We start from the raw sequence: 22,701 nt of genomic DNA, 5'->3' as shown, positions 1-22,701 counted from the left end.
GACCAACATCAGCAATAACACACTGCTTACTTCTTGGACCTGGACTTGGGTAGAGTTTTGTTCCTAATATTAAGACCCTTATTTCAGAGATTTAGTCTTCTAGGAAAGGTACATTCATATCTTAAAGATAGGGACAGAATAAAGGGGCAAAATAGGTGATTACGTCGACAATCCCACAATCCCACCAGGGGATTGTAAGTAGAAAGATACGGGAGACCCCTGTAAGTTAATGATTACTTGAGAAAGCAAGTTTGCTTAATCACAAAATCAAGCAAGCTTGCTTAGCAAAAAACCATGCAACAGAAGCATGGGGAGTGCCCCAAACAATAAAACAAAGGTGGCATGAGACCCACATCTTGCCCAGTGAGCTTAGTAAGTTAGTGATCCCTAGAACATGCTCTCTGCTCACACAAAAATAATAATCTGTGTACCTAGCTTGACCATTTAGGGAAAAGAAAATTCCTCTGCTCAATTTGAATGAGGAACTAGTGATGGAAACAAGACATCTCTCAAGAAAGAAAAGAAAGTTCTTCTCCCCCTCCCCACTTTTCATTTGATTATAAAACTGTAGCACACTAATTTCCTAGGGCACAGCATTTCTGGCATTTCTTATCCACTGGCTTTGTAAGTCTCACAGCGTCCTATTGTAATAAATGACTTCTTATTAATCACTTTGCCTCTTGCTGAATTCCTTTCTGCTTTGTGGTGCCAGAGTACTTCGGAGCCTTGGAAATGACTCCTAATGGTTTCACTATTAACATGTTTCTGCAGTAAGAAACAATATTTTGAGAATTACTGTGACTTACATTTAGCACTGATTTCCAAATACTAGGATAAGAATAGCTATATGCAAATCAAGTAGAAACTTTAAAAGTAAACTTTGTCCTACCTTCATGACATGTGGTAGCTTTATATTAATAACTTGGAGCAAGGTATCTGCTGAAGTTTGGTGCCTAATCTCCCAAAAAAATTGGGAGATGGAGGTGCTATCTTCCTGGATGAGTGCATTTCAAAGGGATGCCTTCAAGGTCCTTGGGAGACGTTCCTGGTTGAAAGGAAGCTTTTAGAAAAGACTTGCATTTGCGTCTCAAGGGAACAGCAAAAGGATTTATAAGTTTTCTTATAGAAAAAAATGTATATACTCTAAGAGAAGGGAGCTTAGAGGTCTAAAGGCAGAGAGAAATGTGTCTAATATGTTGCCCATTTGAAGAACCCTGATGGTAATTCCCATTTTCTTGAGAATTCTCAAGAAATTCTCACTGGAATTTCTCATTTTCTTCCTATTTCTACTCAAATGTCATTTCACCTATTTTGCTTTTCCTGGCCCTTCTCTATTAAATACAATCTTCTCCTGCTTACAGTACTCCATGTCCCCTTTGCCCTGCCTTCCCCTCCCCTCACCTTTGGCCTGGAAATTATCACTGTTGAAACTTTATATATTTACTCTGGGTGGTAAGCAGATTTCTCCCTAAGTGCAGAAGAAATATAGAATAAAAATGAAAGCAAAGAAAGCATATGATAAATATGTAGAGATATAATGCAGCTCAAGCATTGACAGTATAACCAACAGGAAACCTAAGTAGCATACAATAAAGAGGTTAGAGAGAGCCGTTTTTTGTTACAGTGAAAGTGAGAGTGTTCATCGCTCAGTCGTGTCTGACTCTGGGACCCCATGGACTATAGCTTGCCAGGCCTCTCTGTCCATGGTATTTCCCAGGCAAGAATACTGGATTGGGTAGCCATTCCCTTCTGCAGGGGATCTTCTCAACCCAGGGATCAAACCCAGGTCTCCTGCATTGCAAGCGGATTCTTTACCATCTGAGCCACCAGCGTTCCTCACCGTTAGCTGGTGGTAAAGTGATAAATAAAATAAATTCCTGTGCTCTGCGCCTCACATGTTTACCTGTGGGTAAGATGTTTTCTGAAGACTTAATTATCTTAAAAACATCTTTATCTTGTTTTCACCCATAAAAGACTGCTGCTGCTGCTGCTAAGTCGCTTCAGTAGTGTCCGACTCTGAGCGACCCCATAGACGGCAGCCCACCAGGCTCCCCTGTCCCTGGGATTCTCCAGGCAAGAACACTGGAGTGGGTTGCCATTTCCTTCTCCAATGCATGAAAGTGAAAAGTGAAAGTGAAGCCACTCAGTCATGTCCGACTCTGAGCGACCCCGTGGACTGCAGCCTAGCAGGCTCCCCCATCCATGGGATTTTCCAGGCTAAGAGTGAGTACCAGAGTGGGGTGCCATTGCCTTCTCCCATCAAAGACTACTTGAATGATAATATGATTGATGGATAACAGTATATTCTGTCCTTTGTCTTTTGAAATGACCGTTAGGATTTTCATACTTTGTGGATAATTAGTCCATATATTTCTGATTGCTGTCCCTGTCCCCATTTCAGCCTCTCCTTTACCTCACGATTTTTTTTTTTTTAATTTTAGCTTAAGCATTTTTATTTTTTCCTTCTGTTCCGATTCATCATTATTTTGTTGTTAATTTCTTTTAAAAAAATTCTTCATTAGAAATGCTTGAACTGTGTTAGATCTCTACATATTTATCATATACTCTCTCTTGGCTTTCATTTTTAGTCTATATGTCTTCCGCATTTAGGGAGAATCCTGCTTACCACCACTAATTAAATTTTCCATAGTAGTAATTCTCGTTATTAGTCTATCCAATTTTTGTATCTGTTAGTCCATTATTAAAGGTATTTCTATCCTTTGAACTATATGTTAAAATTATGGGCTGTTTTCTATTCAGTATAAACTTTCCCCCACCCCTTACCCACCGTATTATATAATAACTTCTAAATTAACCTTTGTGCCAGCAGATTCTTTTCTTTCTTTTTTTGCACTGTTTTGATAAAACAAGTTGTATAAAAATTTAAGCAAGCATCCATAGCTGGTACTAGTAGTAGTGGTATTATCAACTTTTTATTGATTCTTTAGGTTTTAGAAGAAACTTCTGTGATTCAGCTTTGTGTGCATGCTCAGCTACTCATTCGTGTACAACTCTTTGAAACCCCATAGTCTGTAGCCCACAAGGCTCCTCTGTCCTTGGAATTTTCTAGGCAACATTACTGAAGTGGTCCAGAGGATCTTCCTGACCCAGGGATCGAACAGGCATCTCCCGATTCTCCTGCATTGCAGGTGGATTCTTTATCACTAAGCCATTGGAGAAACCCATAATCATTTTTAAGAAGAATTCTTGAAGTTCTAATGTGTTCTTTGATTATTAAATTTTTATAAAAGATTAATTTTCATCATTGTCTCATTTTACAATAACTGAATTATTCCAGGTCCTTCTGTAGATAAATGTACAGTATGCCGAACACCAATTTCCAAAATTATTGCCTTCTGTCTCTCTGCACATAACCTCTGCTCTAACCTTAGAGCCATTAACTGTTACCTAATATCATCCTGAAAGCTTACCTCCTGCCAGTTTGTGTAGATTACCTCTTGCACCTGAAATATACCACTCTTCTCTACCTCCCATCAACTTTTAAATTCCTCAAACATTTGTCTCAGATATTCATCCTGAAAAACTTTTTCTGACTCTTCCACCCAGGTATCTCTGTGCTCCTCTTGTGAGACTTCTTGCCATGCTTCTTACATTGTGGTTGTCTGTGAAATGGACCAGCCTTCCTACCACAAGTTCTTTGTTTTTTTTGTTTTTTATGGAGAAGGATACATTTTGCCTACTTTGAGACCCTCCCCATCTTCAAAAAAAATTATAGGATTTTCAATACAATGTTTTTTCAATAAATATTTGTGAAATGTGAAAGAACACATTTTTTTGCCTTCAAATATTTCAGTGACTTCCTAAGACCAAAAAAAATAAAGATAAATCCTTATTACAATATTAAATGTTCTCCCCTCCTCATGACAGTAGTCAGGGCTCAACCATCATTTACTTACTTTTTTCAAAACATAAGATGAATCGTGAAGCTTGCTGTTTCTAAAACACCCTGAACTTTCTCATCTTTGTGTATTTGTTTACCTGCTTTTGTACTAGAGCATCTTTACAATTAAAAAATGATCCTGTTATTTAGTGGCAACATAAAATCCCCTTTTTTCATTTATAGCTTTATTACTTGACTCATTCTTGAATAATTCTTCCTTTTCCACTTCTTGTGGTTTTTTCACTCACAATACATATCACATTCTGATTTGTGTCACTGTCAATTCAGTCTATTATTTAATTTCCACTACATTAATTTAAAAGCTATACATTTTATATTTGTATAATATATATTTATATAAACTATAATAATTTATTACAAGTTATAAAACTGAGTTTATTCACTTATAGCCCTCCCAGGAAACAATTTATTATTTTGTATTTATGAAAGTCACCAAATAAATATTTTGAAAATTATTTTGAATGTAGGATATATGAGTAAATGACAAAGAAATGCTATTCTAATAACAGTCTTCTTAATAGTGCCATTAATTGTGGTATATTAGTTAATTACTTAGAATCTTAGATCGTCTGATAGATATAATGTGAACTGCAAAATTTCATATTGCTAATAAGCCCATATACTATTTTTCATTCTTTAAGAGAGAAGCTTTTAAATAATCTATAGATTGCTTGCACATAGATAGTGTTTCTTTATAACTACAAATTTCTACAACAATATATATGGAAATCTCTAGTTCTTGGTCTGTCTATTCACAATAAATTCTTCTATGTTCAATGTGTCTAATGCCACCAGTTTCCCATGGCATTGACATGGAACAGTAGTTAAGGACACACCCTTTTATTAATTATCCACAGGATGAAACTTGATAGGTTAAAACACTATTTCTATTACTAGCATACCCTATTTTTAGCCTATTTATCTTTTTATATCTAAACAATTAGAAGACAAAACCTTTACTTGGTCGTAAAAGAACAAAAGTTCTAAATGTAGTCTTCAAAAGGATGTGCCCCCTTAGTCCAGTCATCATAAACAAACATAAAATCTTATGGAGGGTGGAGAATGTATATATACATATATATGGTAGCATATGACTGTGGCTAAGATATAATGAAGTTATAATTTCCAATGATTTAATTTGTATGTTTTGATGTTGCTGATTAACTATACAAACTGCTATTAGAAGTACACTGGTGTTGGGCAGTTTATATTTTTGGCATTGCTATTGATCCCCAAAGTAAACCCTTCCCTCTATTCATCTTTGCATTTTCAGAACATGAGTAATATATGGTTTATAGAGCCGGAGACACTTTTATGGAGAGTTTTATAATATATGTGAAAGTCTTCATGTATGCTGTAGGTCATCCAGAGGAATTCTATCAACAAACCCACATCATAAAGACACCAACAACTGCTAACTCTAAGGAGGAAAGAATTCAGAGCAGACCCATTCTGTTTTTGCATCAACTCTTCCTACTTTTGAATGTAATTATTCCCACAAACAGAGAAACCTCAATACCACTAAAAAACGGGTAACTGACTTCAGAAAATAATAGTATATTACAGTGAGTTATTCTCCAATGCATATTTTAGAGATTACTTTTTAAAATTTAAAAGGGGGCTTTTATAAAGAGAAAATTCACTTTTGATATGTTTGCCAAAGTCAACAAGCTGCATTATGATTTATTTAATGTTGCAAAAAACCTGAAAAATCAAATGATAAACTTTCATTGTGAATAAAATAAAATGTGAATAATTAACTGCCAAGAGAAAAGAACAAACTGGAAGGCCATGACCCCTGCAAACAGGAAAATCTACCTCTGAGTCATATCGGGCATAGGACTCTGAGCTATTGATGCCCTTCTAAAACAAACACACAAACAAAAAAATTGGGGCTTCAAAAATGAATTATGTTCTTTGGAATACATAAAGTAGTTTAACAACTAAAATAATGTAAACTAGGAAAGGTCTACAAAAAGAAATATGATGCAATATGAATTACTTTAATTTTTTAAGTATATCAGTATATTTGAAACTAATTTTAATTCCATTGTTCTTACTTTGGAACAATTTCTGAAAAGGTAAAATGATGGCCAAAAGTTAATTAACTGAATTTAATGTAACTTATAGTAGAATAATTTCAGAAGTGAAGCTATAAAAATAATTTTAATATTTTCTAACAAAATAGCCTTACTATTTAATAAAGGTTTATTTGATATGCTTAATATGGAGAGATGCTTCCAATTGTTAGTATACTTGGCTTATTAAGTCCTAAAAAGGCCTTGACTGCTGGTTTTTTAAATGTAAGAATATGTTTGAATTTCAGTGTCATCTCCACAAAATGTGAACATCTTATCATATGTTATCACCCACCAGAAAGCATACAAGAGCCACAAAACAACCAGGTAGGCAGAATGACTCTGCTAGTAGATATCAGCGATCTGTCAATGACCACTGCAGGCTGGCATGTGGCGTTACAGAGCAAGGTGCCCACTGTTCTGATGCATGTGGAAGCCAATACTATGGCACAGGCTTTTGAGAAAAGAGAGTTTTGCTGCAAGGTCAACAGGCAAGAAGACAGGCAGGGCTCAAATTTGTCTCCAAGATCTGCAAACTGTTCAAATTTTTCCAAGTGAGTGAGGATGGACAGGTATGCGGAAGGTTTCCTTTGGAGGGCTTTGGAGCTCAGCCATTTATGGTAAAGGTAGTAAAGGGACTTTGACACAGTATATTCTGATACAACCAATCTTTTGCTTCTGAAAGGGATCTGACATTCAAGTTCTGATCATATTCAGGCCCTTTGGTTCCACGGGAGAGGTGAAACTTTGGTTGCAGGTATTCAGTCAAAATTGTCTCCTCTGCATATGTGATTGCTGCATGATTTATGTATTTGTTCTGTTTTCTTTAACAAGAAACTCAGCATTCAGGTTAGAAATAAGACAGGGTCAGTTTGAGCTGGTTCTGCAGTTACAATAGGTTCATGAATAAAGGCACATTGCGGAGTAGAAGTGGATGATATGCATGGCCCTACCAGCCTAGTCACCAAGTCTGATCTAACTAATACAGTGTCAACTTGCCAGCAACAGAGGCTAATGAATGGTAAACCCTGAATTCAGCTTCTCAGATAAAGATGTCGTTTGCTAAAGTTGATTATACTGATCCTCTCTGCACTGGAAGGAGGACAAATTCATTTTGACTGAAATAAATACATATTTCTAGACATGGATTCGACATTCCTTCTCACAGTTCTGATAGTACCACAATTTGGATATTTACAGAGCATTTGATTTACTGACAAGGGATCTTATGTAACACAAATACAGATCAGTGAAACTATTTCTTAAAGGAGGTGTGGTGTTGCATACATTATTATGGGATTTACTTCTTCTGCATCCCATATGATAGAGAAAATCTGCCATTCTGATAAAGCAATATAAGCCTTTTGAAGACATCAGTGTGGCACCAGCTTGGAGATGACTCCTTGAGAGGATTAGCTGTCAAGCTCACTGGTAACTGCATAGCACTGTGTCCTAATAGGTGTAACACAAGGTCTGGTAATCCCTTATGATGCATTAAGATTTTTTGCTTCCTGTCTTTGCATTCTGGACTGAGAAGATTTAAAATTCTTCTTTCCCAGAGGGGGATATCTTCTATCAGTGGATAGAGCAGGAATTAAACTTTATGCTATGGCTGCCTCCCAATTATGTGGGCCCTTTGTGCCAAGGGATCAGCAGCAAGGAAAGAAGACATTACCCTGGAAGATTATTGACTCCAGTCATCAGAAGGAAATACAGCGGCTCTTATACAGCAGGGAGGCAGGAAGACTCTTGACGTGGGGCAATGGTGTAGTGGTGTGCTTCTCTGACTTGCTCATCAAAGTTTGTTATTTTTATCTCTTCTTCACCTCTCATTCAATATTTGTAGGTTTATACTAGCCATGGCTGGAGAATTGTACTACAGAAATCAGAAAGTGCTATAAAGCAGGGTTTTCATTCTCTCTCTCTCTTTTTTTCCAGAAACTAAATGTTAAACGCAGGCAGACTCAGTGGCTCAGATAGTGAAGAATCTGCCTACAATGCGGGAGACCCGGGTTTGATCCCTGGGTTGAGAAGATCTCCTGAAAAAGGAAACGGCAACTCATTCCAGTATTCTTGCCTAGAGAATTCCATGGACAAAGAAACCTGGCGGGCTCACAGTCCATGGGATCACAAAGAGTTGGACATGACTGAGCAGTAACACACACAGATATTAAACATTTGCTTTTGTCAGCACATCATTTCATCCAGGTGAGCTTCTGGGTCATCTCTTCCTACTTCCTTGACTAACGTTATTTTTATTGTTTTAGTTTTAAATCACTTAGTGCAGCAGTCACAGAATGAGAAGGGGTTGGTGACGGAAAGCTTAGACAGTACAGAGATGAGAGTCTGGGTCAATCTACCAGGTGAGCCACTTAGATAAGCAGAGGTGAGAGCTTAGGTTCAGGGGAATTTAGACTTGATGTAAGAGGACGGGGATGGTGAGGATCTCGAAACCAGCTCTAGTACTGAGGGCTGCGGTTTTCCCCATCAAATTTATATTTTTAAGTTTCTCCAGAAAAAGAGACTAACCAAAATGCCTGAAGATGCCTTCCCAGATGTACTGAACTTACTCTACAAGTGAAGTCAACTGATTCAAAATGCAAATAATGTCATGTTTTACCCAGATTCCCCTTCAGGACTGAGGCTGCTGGAATTATCGGCTACTTAGGGCACAAAATGACTCCCTCCATGGAAATTATCCTCTGTCTAAGATACATCTTTCCAGGATCATTTCACATTTAGGGACTGTCATCTGACTCTAATAAAGCTTTGTTGAAATGTACAACTAAACCATTATTTCTTTGCCTTAAACAAAACTTTTTTTTTTCCCCCTAAAGGCTTGACAGTGTCTATAAGAAAAGAGTAAGTGACTACAAAAAGCTTATAAATGAAATGGTGAAGCTAATGAATGTGCATGTGTGTGCATGCATGCATGTCCAAACTATTTTTAAACAAACGGTTAAATTTATTTTAAAAACTCAGTTTAAAAAAAAAAACAAAAAAAACTCAGTTTTATATTTTACTTTCCTTTTAATATACCTGGTAGTGATGTTGTAAGAGAGATAGCATCTTTTGATTTTTCATTACGCTTTAATTATTGAAGACTACCAAGAACTACAAAATCTAACAATCAGTGCAAATGTCGTATTAACTTGGTCACTGCGCCACACTTGGATTCTTCCGTGAAAGTCTGAACTGAAATCTGAAGCCCAGCAGTAAACAAATCATAAGCTAAGATAAATCACTACCTTCACATCTATAGTCATCCACATCTACACAGAATAGAGATGCCTAGGTCACCAGAGAATCCTTTGCGAGCAGGAAACAGACTAGTTGGCAGTATTAGTTCTTTCATTGCAATTGCCATGAAGACATTGTAATTGAGAAGTTAATTTGACTGGGCATATGTAGGAAGTTTAGTGATGGGATAAACTTTTATCTCCTAGATAACTCAGAATCAATGTCTGTATACCCTCCCTGCTGAATTCTCTACCTCAGTTCTAAATCTCTTGCCAAAACTTACTCTAAAAGGAACCATCCCATATCTATCATAACAATAATTATATAAAAGCATTGTACCATCTAATCCCATAAACACACTATGAAATGAATTTTATTTGTATCTAACATCTCCCATTTGTATCACCAGTCTTGCTCATATCTTCATCCTAAAACATTTTTCAGTTCTACTGTTATATGGTTTACTTATAATATTTATTAATATTTGGAGGATGATGATAATGAAACTGAATTTTTTAAAAATGTTTTAAACCAAGCAGCAAACATGTAGCAAATATGGAAAGTCTTTGGCTTCCTAAAATTACTGTTCACTTGTCACAGGGAAAAGTTCCAAAATTCCTAGTGTTACCCCTGTTTATATTAGTTTGAATACAACTTTTCCAAATAGTATAAATTATCTTACTATATGGCCACACAGTGTTGATTGTAGAGAACTCTGGGCTGAAGAGGCATTATCAGTTTCCTTAGGACTTCCCTGATGGCTCAGAAGGTAAAGAATCTGCTTGCAATGCAGGAGACCCAGGTTTGATCCCTGGGTTGGGAAGATTCCCTGGAGAAGGGAATGGCTACCCAGTCCAGTATTTTTACCTGGAGAATTCCATGGACAGAGGAGCCTGATGTACTACAGTCCATGGGGTTGCAAAGAGTTGGACATGACTGAGCAACTAACACTTTTACATTCACACTTTTTTGTAGTTTATAGTTAGTAAAAAAAAAAATTGTATGTAAACTAAAAAACAGTATACTTCATGTTTACTTTGTCATATTTCTTATATATATTGCAAGTCATAGCATTTAATCAAAGGAAAGAGCAATAATTTTAATATTCAAAGTAAATAGTGCTTATTAGAAGTTAAGTAAATTTCCCCATTACAAAATCAAATTTGAATCAGATCCTACTAATATTTGACCATCTTTGAGATTTTCTTCACCATCTTACTTATGATTGAATAAGAAATTATACATTGCAGTAACATAATATACCATATGACAAGCATAATGGGAGTGAGCTGGACGTTTGTATTCAGTTTGTAGCACTCACCATATATGTACAGTTGATTTTAATGAATCAGAATGAAGTACCATTATGAATCAGAATCCCTGTTGAAAATTTAAATTGATTTTTAAAAAACAGAATACATATTGCTAATAAGGGTGGAGACACAAATTATTTCAAATCTAGACATGTATTAAAATACATGCAAAATAATAAAAATGAAGAGCTTTTTATTTTACAGATTTCAGTAAAATAAAATATAACATATTTTAAATGTAGTTATTCATAAAGTGGGCATATCAAAGGAGAATTGATGCCAGAATATTCTGCACGGCAACCTGAGATAATTCACTAGGGACATTGCTCATCTAAACTTTGATAAATGAGGAGTGTTTCAGGTAAATAAGGAGAAAGAGAGAGACAATAGCAGACCTAGAAAATGTGAGGAAAGATGGCATTATAAGGAATTCAGTTTGTTTAACATCTAAAAGAAAAACCCTTGTAGTAGAATACATGTGAAGAGTAAAGTGATACAAAATGAGGCTGAACCATTTCCCTAAGGTAACCTGTAATTTCTACTAAGAAATCCATGACAGACTGGCTCAATCTTTAAACCCAAATGAACGGCAACCTGAAGATATTTTAGGCTGCTGCTGCTGCTGCTGCTAAGTCGCGTCAGTCGTGTCCGATTCTGTGCGACCTCATAGACGGCAGCCCACCAGGCTCCCCCATCCCTGGGATTCTCCAGGCAAGAACACTGGAGTGGCTTGCCATTTCCTTCTCCAATGCATGCAAGTGAAAAGTGAAAGTGAAGTCACTCAGTCGTGTCTGACTCTTCGCGACCCCATGGACTGCAGCCTACCAGGCTCCTCCCTCCAGCGGATTTTCCAGGCAAGAGTACTGGAGTGGGGTGCCATTGCCTTCTCCGACATGTTGTTCGCAATTACTGAAGGTGAAGAGTTTTCCCTGATCTCCCTTACACATTCAAGAATCCAGGCTTTGTTTTCAGTGTATTAGGATCTAGTAATTGACAAACACTAGGATGCTAGAGCTGCTCTAATTATAGTGCAGACTGACTCCTACCCTGATACATAACATATGACATAGTGAATGAACTGAACTGAAACCTACTACACCGTAGATGGGAAAGGGCTGGGTGATGGTGTTGGTGCTAACCATTGCAAAAGGAATCCAAGTTTGCTGATTCCCAGCCAGGAATCACCCAGGACCTGAATTGCCACTGAACTAACTATACACTCTTCTTCCTGAGCAGTACTTATTTTCCTAGGCCTTAAATGATACCTTAAACATATTCTTGGCCCCTGAGCCCTCTCTGTTTTCTTAAGATAAATCCCTTCACTACAAATAAGTGAAATGGGATACTCTTAGAGATAAAAGGTTTTTTATATGGCAGAGTCTACACACTTGTATTTGAAGATAAGGTTTTCAAAGTTCAACAACCTGACAGCATCTGCCTAGTCTGCAGTGATAACAGAAAGGCTTTTATTGGATGATCCACCTCATTTCATCCTTGCACAGGCTTAGACATACAGAAGCCCATGTTCCCACTAAGTTATGGTCATTTCGGAGATGCACGTGCATAGACATTTTACCTTTTTGAAGCTCTGTCTCTCTGCTGATAATACAGTCACAATAATTTTTTTTTTTTCCTTGTGAGTTATAAAGATTACAGGTTTAAAAATTGTTTCAAAATCACCAGGATATTTCCCTCCTTCTTAATCACTGCCTCACTGTTACTTTAGTTCAGGCAAATAACCTCCAGATACATGAGGAAGTAGAGAGAGCATAGAGTCCTAGGTGGGTATTTTAATAGAGGAAAGAGCAATTGTGAAGAGGCAGTGCAAAGACAGATTTCATATGCATGGATAAGGAACCATAACGAAGGTATACTGTGAGCCTACAATTTAAGGCATACGTTTCTCCACAATGAAAGATATGTGAAAGAGGTTCTTGTCCTAATCACAGCTTCTGGATAAGAAGTGGAAGATGTGTCCTAGGAGGCCTCAAGGGGATCCCGCCAGCATTTTTGGTGGTTAGTGTCTCTAAACTTAGCATGTGTTGCTCCCACTCTAGCTAATCTGAACTCACTTTTCACAAAACATTGAAGGTAACATTCCCTACTGGAAGCCTGTCTTGGTATTCCCAAACTGTGCTCTGTGCTACTCTTTTTGAGTTCTGTCTCTTAAGTGTTATTCCATCATATTTCTAACCATGCTATATTGAAACCATCAATAAATTTGTCAGTTGTTTTCACAGAAAGAATAGTTGTGGGAATAGTGTGTATTTTTCTTTGGCCTGTCAAAGCCCAGGAAACTGCCTGACTGCCTAGTTCATAGTAGGCTCTTTATGAAGTAAAAGGAACTGAAATTAACTCCTCTATATTTTGCCTATATTTAAATTTGTCTTTAAGTCTCCTAATGTCAAGATCTTATTATTCTAACTTCATCTCCAGCTGAATTAAAATAAGTCGAATTTCTCAGGTTCTTCTATTTATTTTACTGGAGTTTATTTCCTTGCTAAAATACAAAATGCAGACTAGAACTGGAAATTCCCTGAGAAGATAAAACTACTTAAATGACATATACAAAACTAAATCTAGCTTATTTCATAGACCTAAGTGAAACTCAAATTAGGTCATTTCTTGTAAATGCTTCTGATAATCTTAAAGGAAGTTTATTAATAAGTTCTCTTCCCACAGATGGTATATAGAAAGGGAAAAAGTGGAAAGAGTGACAAGTTTTATTTTCTTGGACTCCAAAATCACTGCAGATGGTGCCTGCAGCTACAAAATTGAAAGACACCTGCTCCTTAGAAGAAAAGCTATCACAAATCCAGATAGTGTATTAAAAAGCAGAGACATCACTTTGCTGACAAAGGTCCATATAGTCAAAGCTATGATTTTTCCAGTAATCATGTATGGATGTGAAATTTTGACCATAAAGAAGGCTGAGCATCAAATTGATGCTTTTGAATTGTGGTTCTGAAATAGACTCTTGAGAGTCCCTTGGACTGCAAGGAGATGAAATCAGTCAACCCTAAAGGAAATCAACCCTGAATGTTCATTGGAAGGACAGATGCTGAAGCTGAAGCTCCAATACTCAAGCCACCTGATGTGAAAAGCTGACTCATAGAAAAGACATTGATGCTGGGAAAGATTTAGGGCAGGAGAAGGGAGTGACAGAGGATGAGATGGTTAGATGGCATCACCAACACAATTAATATGAGTTGTGGAGTTGCTCAAACTTGAGCAAAGTCCAGGAGATAGTGAAGAACAGGGAAGCCTGGCATGCTGCAGTTCATGGAATAACAAATTTGGACATGACAAGTTACTGAACAGTACCACCAACCAATCCCCCTATTACCTGAAAATCAATCACTGTAAAGGTTAAACAGCCACCTCATTTTACTTTATAAGCCATTTTTAACATACTGCCGCTAAGCTTCATATTAGTTTTAAACTTGAAAGCTTTCAGCTCACAAACTATTCTTAGATGTGCAGAAACTCTTACAAAATATTATTTGTTGATTTGGAGGTTTTAATTTGACTATTTCTGGATTTTTACATCCTTAATTTAAATATTCTTTCTTAAAGACTTTTGTCCAAATCCTTGCCTCTTTGCATCCTTAAATCAGATCCTATCTACAAGGGATTCTTCTTTAAGAAGGGCTTCCCAGGTGCCTCAGTGGTAAAGAATCTGCTGCCAATGCAGGAGACACAAGAGATTTGGGTTGAATCCCTGGTCAGAAAAATCCACTGGAGAAGGAAATGGTTTTATTTATTTATTTATTTATTTATTTTATCAGTTCTTGAGGGAGAGACTACGGTTGCCATATCAGACTGATTATGAATGATGGACCCCTTGCCTTGTTAAGTATAACTTGGTAGAAAGGGGACTGTCCTTCTATACACTAGAATCTAAAATGCTTTCTTTACTTTCCATCTTATTCTCTCTTTCATAATTCAATCAAATGTATTTTTATGATTACATATTTTGCTTCCCCTGTTTGTTTACATATATACATACTACATAAAAACAATATCACTCAAATTTAATTGGAAATTTTTCAAAATTATATACTTTGTTACTAATCATTTAAATTTCTGATATCTTCTGATATCTAGATATCTGATATCTAGATATGATATATTGCTATTGCTATGTTATCATTACTTCTTAATTAATGGTTACAAGTTTTTGCTAATTTTTAACTTCAATTGGGAACATGAATAATGCCATTTTATTATTCCTAACACTAAAATATTTTGATAAGATCATTTTCTCTCTCAAAAAATGTAGTTTCCAATATGTTTTATAATATAATACTATAGAAGATGTGATGGAAAAACTCAAACATTTTGGACAACCCAATATAAATACAAAATTCAAATAAAAAGGGTTCAAGCCAATAAAAAAATTAAAAACTAAATATATGTATATATGTATGTATGTATATGAAAGTTGTTCAGTGGGGTCCAACTTTGTGACTCCATGGATTGTAGTCTACCAGGCTCCTCTGTCCATGGAATTCTCCAGGCAAGAGTACTGGAGTGGGTAGCCTGTCTCTTCTCCAGGGGATCTTCCCAACCAGGGAGCAAACCCAGGTCTCCCACATTTCAGGCAGATTCTTTACTGTCTGAACCACAAGAGAAACCCAGTATGTATATATAAGATTTTTTATGTATATATAAAATATTTTTATTCTAACAGTATAATGAATTTTAAGAATTGGAGAAAATTTCTTTCTAAAATTGGGTACTCCTTAAATTATAGTTTTCTTTTTTTTAAATACAGTTTTAATCTAAAATTGTAGGGGGAGTGTGTAATTTCCTCAGTTCTGTCTCATCACAACAAAAATTTGAAGTGATGGACCAGTGTAAAAGCCCTGGGACAGACCATGTCACAGCTCTCAGACAGATCAGTGTCACAGCCCTCAGAAAGATCAGTGTTACAGCTCCGTGTTACAGCTCAGTTTTATTTAGAAAGTAAAGAAAAATACACCCTCGAGGTGTGAGGGCATGGCAACACAAAAGACATGAAGAGAGAGAGAGAGACCACGGCCCTTAGGCTCCTCTTTTTATGTGTTTTTTCTCCTCCCCCTGGACCTGCCCTATGTAAATTTGTCTAGCCAGCAGTGCTGTTTATTCTACTGGAGGTCCTCACTCCAGTCTTTGGACCTTCCTTTGTTCAATTTTCGTGGACTTTTCCCTTCCTTGTCTTTTAGCCACCACCATTCTGGACTCCTTTTTCCTATTCTAACTACCTAACAATACTATCAAATTTATACTGTACATCTTGAGAAGAATCCTTACTTTGTAGAGTCCCTTGGGGAAATTGTTGTACTGCTTAGATAAGAACTATTTAAGATTAACATTTCAATTATTTGACAGAAAATGGTAGCGTCAAAGGTGCTTTAAGAGCTCTAAAACCACTTACTATCTTAAATAGTTGGAAATAGCCTTTACTTTATGTATACTATTAAATTTGATTAACAAATCATTTCCTTATAGAGCTCATATAGATATACATCAGCCTGAAACAAGGCTGCAAAATCTAAATTATACCAATGCAATGTGATGAATGTTCAAACTACCACAAAACTGCACTCATCTCACAAGCTAGCAAAGTAATGCTCAAAATTCTCCAAAATATGCTTCAAAAGTATGTGAACTGAGAACTTCCGGCTGTTTAAGCTGGATTTAGAAAAGGCAGAGGAAGCAGAGATCAAATTTCCAATATCACTGGATCGTTGAAAAAGCAAAAGAGTTCAGAAAAGCATCTACTTCTGCTTCATTGACTGTACCAAAGCCTTTGACTGTGTGGATCACAATAAACTGTGGAAAATTCTGAAAGAGATGGGAATACCAGACCACCTGACCTGTCTCCTGAGAAATCTGTATACAGGTCAAGAAGCAACAGTTAGAACAAGACATGGAACAGCAGAATCGTTCCAAATTGGGAAAGGAGTACATTAAGGTTGTATATTGTCACCTTGCTTATTTAACTTATATGCAGAGTACATCATGTGATATGCTGGACTGGATGAACACAAGCTGGAATCAAGATTGCAGGGGGAAATATTGATAACCTTAGATATGCAGATGAAACCACTCTTATGGCAGGAAACAAAGAGGAACTAAAGAGCCTCTTGATGAAAGTGAAAGAGGAGAGGGGGAAAAGCAGGCTTAAAACTCAACATTCAAAAAACAAAGATCATGGCATCCTATCTCATCACTTCATGGAAAATAGATGGAGGAACAATGGAAACAGTGACAGACTTTATTTTCTTTGGCTCCAAAATCACTGCAGATGGTCACTACAGTCATGAAATTAAAAGACACTTGCTCCTTGGAGGAAAAGTTATGATAAACCTACTCACCTATTAAAAAGCAGAGATATTACTTGGCCTACAAAATTCCATTTAGTCAAAGCTATGGTTTTTCCAGTAGTCATGTATGGATGTGAGAGCTGGACCATAAAGAAAGCTGAATGTGAAAGTTACTTGGTCGTGTCCGATTCTTTGCAATCCCATGGACTATACAGTCTCATGGAATTCTCCAGACCAGAATACTTGAGTGGGTAGCCATTCCTTTCTCCAGGGGATCTTACCAACCCAGGAATCAAACCCAGATATCCAACATCGCAGGTGGATTCTTTAACATCTGAGCCAGCTGCTGCTGCTGCTGCTGCTAAGTCACTTCAGTCGTGTCCGACTCAGTGTGACCCCATAGACATCAGCCCACCAGGCTCCCCCATCCCAGGGAGTCTCCAGGAAAGAACACTGGAGTGGGTTCTGAGCCAGCAGGGAAGCCCAAAGAAAGCTGAGTGCCAAAGAATTGATGCTTTTGAACTGTGGTGTTGGAGAAGACTCTTGAGAGTCCCTTGGACTGCAAGGAGATCCAGTCAGTCCATCCTAAAGGAAATCAACTCTGAATATTCTTTGCAAGGACTGACGATGAAGCTGAAGCTCCAATACTTTGGCCACCTGATGAGAAGAACAGACTCATTGGAAAAGACCCTAACGCTGGGAAAGATTGAATGCAGGATGAGAAGGGGACGACAGAGGATGAGATGGTTGGATGGCATCATGGACTAGATGGACTTGAGTTTGAATAAGCTCCGGGAGTTGGTGATAGACAGGGAAGACTGGCATGCTGTGGTCCACGGGGTCACAAAGAGCCTCACACAACTGAGCAACTGAACTGAACTGAACATCATCATTTGTTTCACCTTATTCGTCTTTCAGATTGTCTGGGATTACCATATTCACATACATTTTTTAGAGAGTATCTAAATTTCTTTTCTCTGTTATCATTACTGGGCTGTAGACTACTACAGGCACACTTGACCTCTATTAAATTTATACTCACCAGCTTTATTCTGGTCCAGATCCTTGAACATCTTCCTAATGAACTCCCCAAATAACCCCCCCCTCCCAAAGACTTTCTATTTCACTGAATTCCAATTACTATAGCTTTCCACCCCACTACAGCCCATGACAGCAGAGAACTCTCATTTCTGAGAAGTGCTATATCATACAACACGCATTTGCCCTCTTTCTACCTCCATGCAGCTCTTTATTTATACCTGTGGTCTAGTCTCCATTAGGTCCTTACATAAAAATCTTTATTAATACTTATCCTTAAAGTTAACCGCTCACTAAAATGAATCCCTATGCTATTGACATCATCTCTTCCTAAAAGACCTTGATCTTGTATTTATGCCTCCCTTTCCAGCATCATTAATCTTAATATCCTTCCAGTCAAGCTCCTCTACTGTCTTGTATATTACAGCCCATGCTATGTTTTAAACATTGTTTTTATCATGTCCCTCCTTTTTCAAACCCTCCAAACACTGTTTCTTTTGATAGACTTCACTTTTTAAAGACTTTGTTTTCATTCCCTCCTATTAATTCAACAGCACATTCATCTCTCCAAAATATAGTATTCTCCACTGTATTCAAGCCACTGTTTGCAGTGATTAAAGCCCACTGTATTCATACTAATTGGCATATAATGGGCATTCAGTACATGGTTGGAAAGCAGATATAGTCAAGTTTGTTCCTGCACCATAAGTTCAGGTTAGTTCTCACATCTGAATTGGCATTTTCTTATCCCTTAGGCTATCAGATTCTTAACTGTTTTTGAGCCAAACTCTAAATCTCCTTCCTTTATGAAGCATTCTTTTAATATTCAAGTTTTAATTCATATACTTTTATCTGAATATTTTAGTTTTTTATTTATTTATCTGAATATTTATCTGAACATTGGATATGCCAAACAATTTTATATTTGTTAAGGTTTTGTTACAGGTAACAAAAACTCACCAACTATTTTAAGCAGAAAAAAATTTAATAAAGGAACATATGTGGTTATAAATTTTTAGAAGCTTAGAGTGGCAGACTTTCTCTTGATTGGGCATCCAGGAATGATGTATCAGAAAATATCACTAAATTGGAAGGTTAAGGAGTCTGCTACAATCAAGGAGAACCACTGCTGGTAGAGGAATCACTTGATGATAGAGGAACTCTTTACCTGCAATGTAGGCATGAGTATGATTCTATCACAATTGTTGGGTCTAGAAGTAGAATGTGCCTGTTAGGTCCAAACAAAACTGAAGCTGGCATCCCAACATTCATGCATAGATGGTGACCTTGACTAGTATTACCAAAGAAAATCAAATACCTCCATGATGCTGCTTGGCAAGGTGCAATATTTGCCTTACTGTCAACTTCTAAAAGATGTATGAGTTCATCCAACTGACTGAGCTCTAATAACACATGAAATGCTAAATACAAAAAATTCTGAGGAATTGAATTTTTCAGTTTTCAGCCTTTGCAGTATAGCATGAGGAGGGATGAACACTGTGTATCAAATAATTGTATGTTCTATAAGGGATTTTATTTCATAACTTTGTTATTGTTTGCAACATGATATTCATATCTTCCTAAATATATAATAACTATATAACCACTTGATAATGGCTAATTGGGATGGCATTATTGTAGAAGAAGAAAATATGTTAAATCAAAGATTATTTAGGTCTAGTCATATCTTTGTTTTCTTTATGCTTATTTTGTTGATGAAAACAGTCACTTAGCTTCCTTAGGTCACATTTAATTTGAGATTTTATAAATGCTATCTTGAGCACTCTCCTGATTTACTATTTAATAATTTCAAGACTGATTGAACAGTCCCTCTTCTTGATAGGAGAAAATTGTGTTTGAGTATTAAATGTGTGTTGCGTGTTTCACTTCAAAGGATACTGAAGGAAAGACTGGAGAGAACACAACATTGACATTTTCACTTCTCTCTGAACAGTGACTGAATGGACCTACTTTTATTCCTTTGGATGATGGGTAGACAATCGAAGTGCCTTGTCCCACTGCTGGCTTTAATGACTTTAACAAGTAACATGGAGCGCTCACAATAAAAACTTTGTCCTTAAGTCCGATTCTTTATGACTTAGAGAAGGTCAATACCATTCTGAACTTTCCCCAATATAAAATAATACTCTCTTGACTTGCTTTTTTACAGTATGCTCTCAGCCATTGATCCCTCACTTAGAATGATGGATACTCCCTATCTTTTCTATCACTGGCAGCTAGTCCTTAAACAAACGGGACTCCAATCACTCCCTGTGAATGGTCTCCCTAACTAACTATCTGTCAACTGAGTGTAACTAGATTTGGAAACTGATGCCTATATTATTGCACAATAAGATAGTTTGGCTTGAGTGTTATGGTAATTCTAAGAATAAATTTGGCAATACAAAGAACCACATTTTAAGTGTCAGTTTCTAGTATGCATCTTTTCTGATTTCATCTGGAATGGTATAATTGGAAATGCTTTCTTGTATCAATCCTAAATTAACTCCACTTCCAGACTGTCTAAAGAAGCAAACAGGGATTCTCTATTGCAGGTAATATTTGCATCCTTCAACCCACAGAAGACAGTCAAACTTAACTGTCAACAAAGATTCTTAAAATAAAATCTTGCAGACAAATTTTTATAAAAATACAAATTTGAATGAAGGTTCTTATCAAAATTCTCACATATATACTCAAGCTTTCTTTTATGAAACTACTAATGGGGGTTAAAGGTATTTAATAAGTCTCTCATTGATGCCAAATTATATTATAGAGAATAAATAAAATTTGTAAATATGCTAAAATTCAAACATATGTATGGCACAGGTTCAAAAATATAGGCCACGATTTGACAGCATTTCTGTGTAAAACTGGAAATATGATATAACAAAAATATTCATTGAAGTGCATTTTATATATGTGGGTTTGATCCCTGGAGAAGAAGACAGCAACCCACTCTAGTATTCTTGCCTGGGAAATTCCATGGACAGAAAAGCCTGGCAGGCTACAGTTCATGGTGTCACAAAAGAGTCTGACACAATCTAGTGACTACAACAACAACAATATCTTATATCTTATGTCTAATTTAAGGCTAAAGAAAAAAAAAGTTCTCAAATTCTGAATCAGCTGACATTTGATATTATTTTTTAAAAGTGTCTTGTATCCTACACACAATTGTTTTCTAGCTCAACTGACATTATTCACTTTTGCAAAACATGTTTCTATGTTTGTTTTGCTTTTAATTTTTATTACAGTATAGTTGTTTTAAAACATTGTCAGTTTCTACTGCACAGCAAAGTGAATTTGCTATCTGTATACATATACCCCTTCCTTCTGGGATTCCCCTCCCATTCAGGTCACCGCAGAGCACTGGGTAGAGTTCCCTGTGTATACAGTACATTATTAGTCATCTATTTTATGGGATTCCCAGGTGGCACAGTGGAAAAGAATTTGCCTGCCATTGCAGGAGACTTGGGTTTGATCCCTGGGTCAGGATTATTCCCTGGAGTAGAAAATGGCAACCTGCTCCAGCATTCTTGCCTGGGAAAATCCCGTGGAAAGAGGAGACTGGTAGTCTACAGTCCCCTGGGGTCACAAGAGTCAGACATGACTGAGTGACAGAACATATACACACATCTACTTTATACACAGGATCAATAGTGGCATTGCTTTTCAGTCGCTCAGGGGTGTGCAACTCTTGGCAACCCCATGGACTGCAGCATGTCAGGCTTCCCTGTCCTTTGCTATCTCTCAGAGCTTGCTCTAACTCATATCCATTGAGCCAGTGACATTATGCAGCCATCTCATTCATTGTCATCCCCTTCTCCTCATACCCTTAATTTTTCCCAGCATCAGGGTATTTTCCAATGAGTTGGCTCTTCGTGTCAGGTGGCCAAAGTATTGGAGCTCCAGTTTCAGCATCAGTCCTTCCAATGAATATTCAGGATTGATTTCCTTTAGGATTGACTGGTTTGATCTCCTTGCTGTCTAAGTATCAATAGTGTATATACATCACTCTCTCAATTCATCTCCCTCCTTTCCCTCTTGGCACCCATGTATTTGTTCTGTCATAATTTTCTGAAGTTGTCTAGTGAAAGTGAAAATGAAAGTCTTTCAGTTGTGACTGACTCTGTGACTGCGTGAACTGTAGATCCATGGAATTCTCCAGGCTACAATACTGGAGAGGGAAGCCTTTCCCTTCTGCAGGGGATCTTCCCAACCCAGGGATTGATCAGGGGTCTCCTGCACTGCAGGCAGATTCTTTACCAACTGAGCTATCAGAGAAGCCCTGAAGTTATCTATAACTGATATAATTTAACCCCTTTTCCACCTAAAAGTGATTTTCTATTTTATGCCAATGCTGCAAGCTGTTTTATAGCTGGTCCACCTTACAATATTCAACTCTGTTAAAAAATCATTAAAATTTTTATATGAGACATTTAGTTCTAATTTTACACAAATAATATGACCTATTCTTTTTTGATGGCTGAGAGAAAGCTTACCAAATTTATTATATACTTGTTTAAAATGTCTCAGTATTTTTTACTTTATTTTATTCAATTTTAACCCAACAAACAAAATGCTTTCTTATTTTGTTCTGCCACAGCAAATAATGCAGTTTCCGTTACTCATGAAATGTACTAATATCTTCTTCATGTATCTTTTCCTTTAGTGTTCTGACTGTAGCACTAACTTCTATATCGTTATTCGATTCTGTATCAGAAGTTTGTTTTAAATTTACAAATCTGACTACATGAGAAAAATAACTTACATTTTAATGAAATCAGTATACTAAA

Source organism: Dama dama, chromosome 31, assembly GCF_033118175.1.
Source record: "Dama dama isolate Ldn47 chromosome 31, ASM3311817v1, whole genome shotgun sequence".
Classification (NCBI taxonomy): domain Eukaryota; kingdom Metazoa; phylum Chordata; class Mammalia; order Artiodactyla; family Cervidae; genus Dama; species Dama dama.
Note: the sequence above shows the minus strand (reverse complement) of the source record.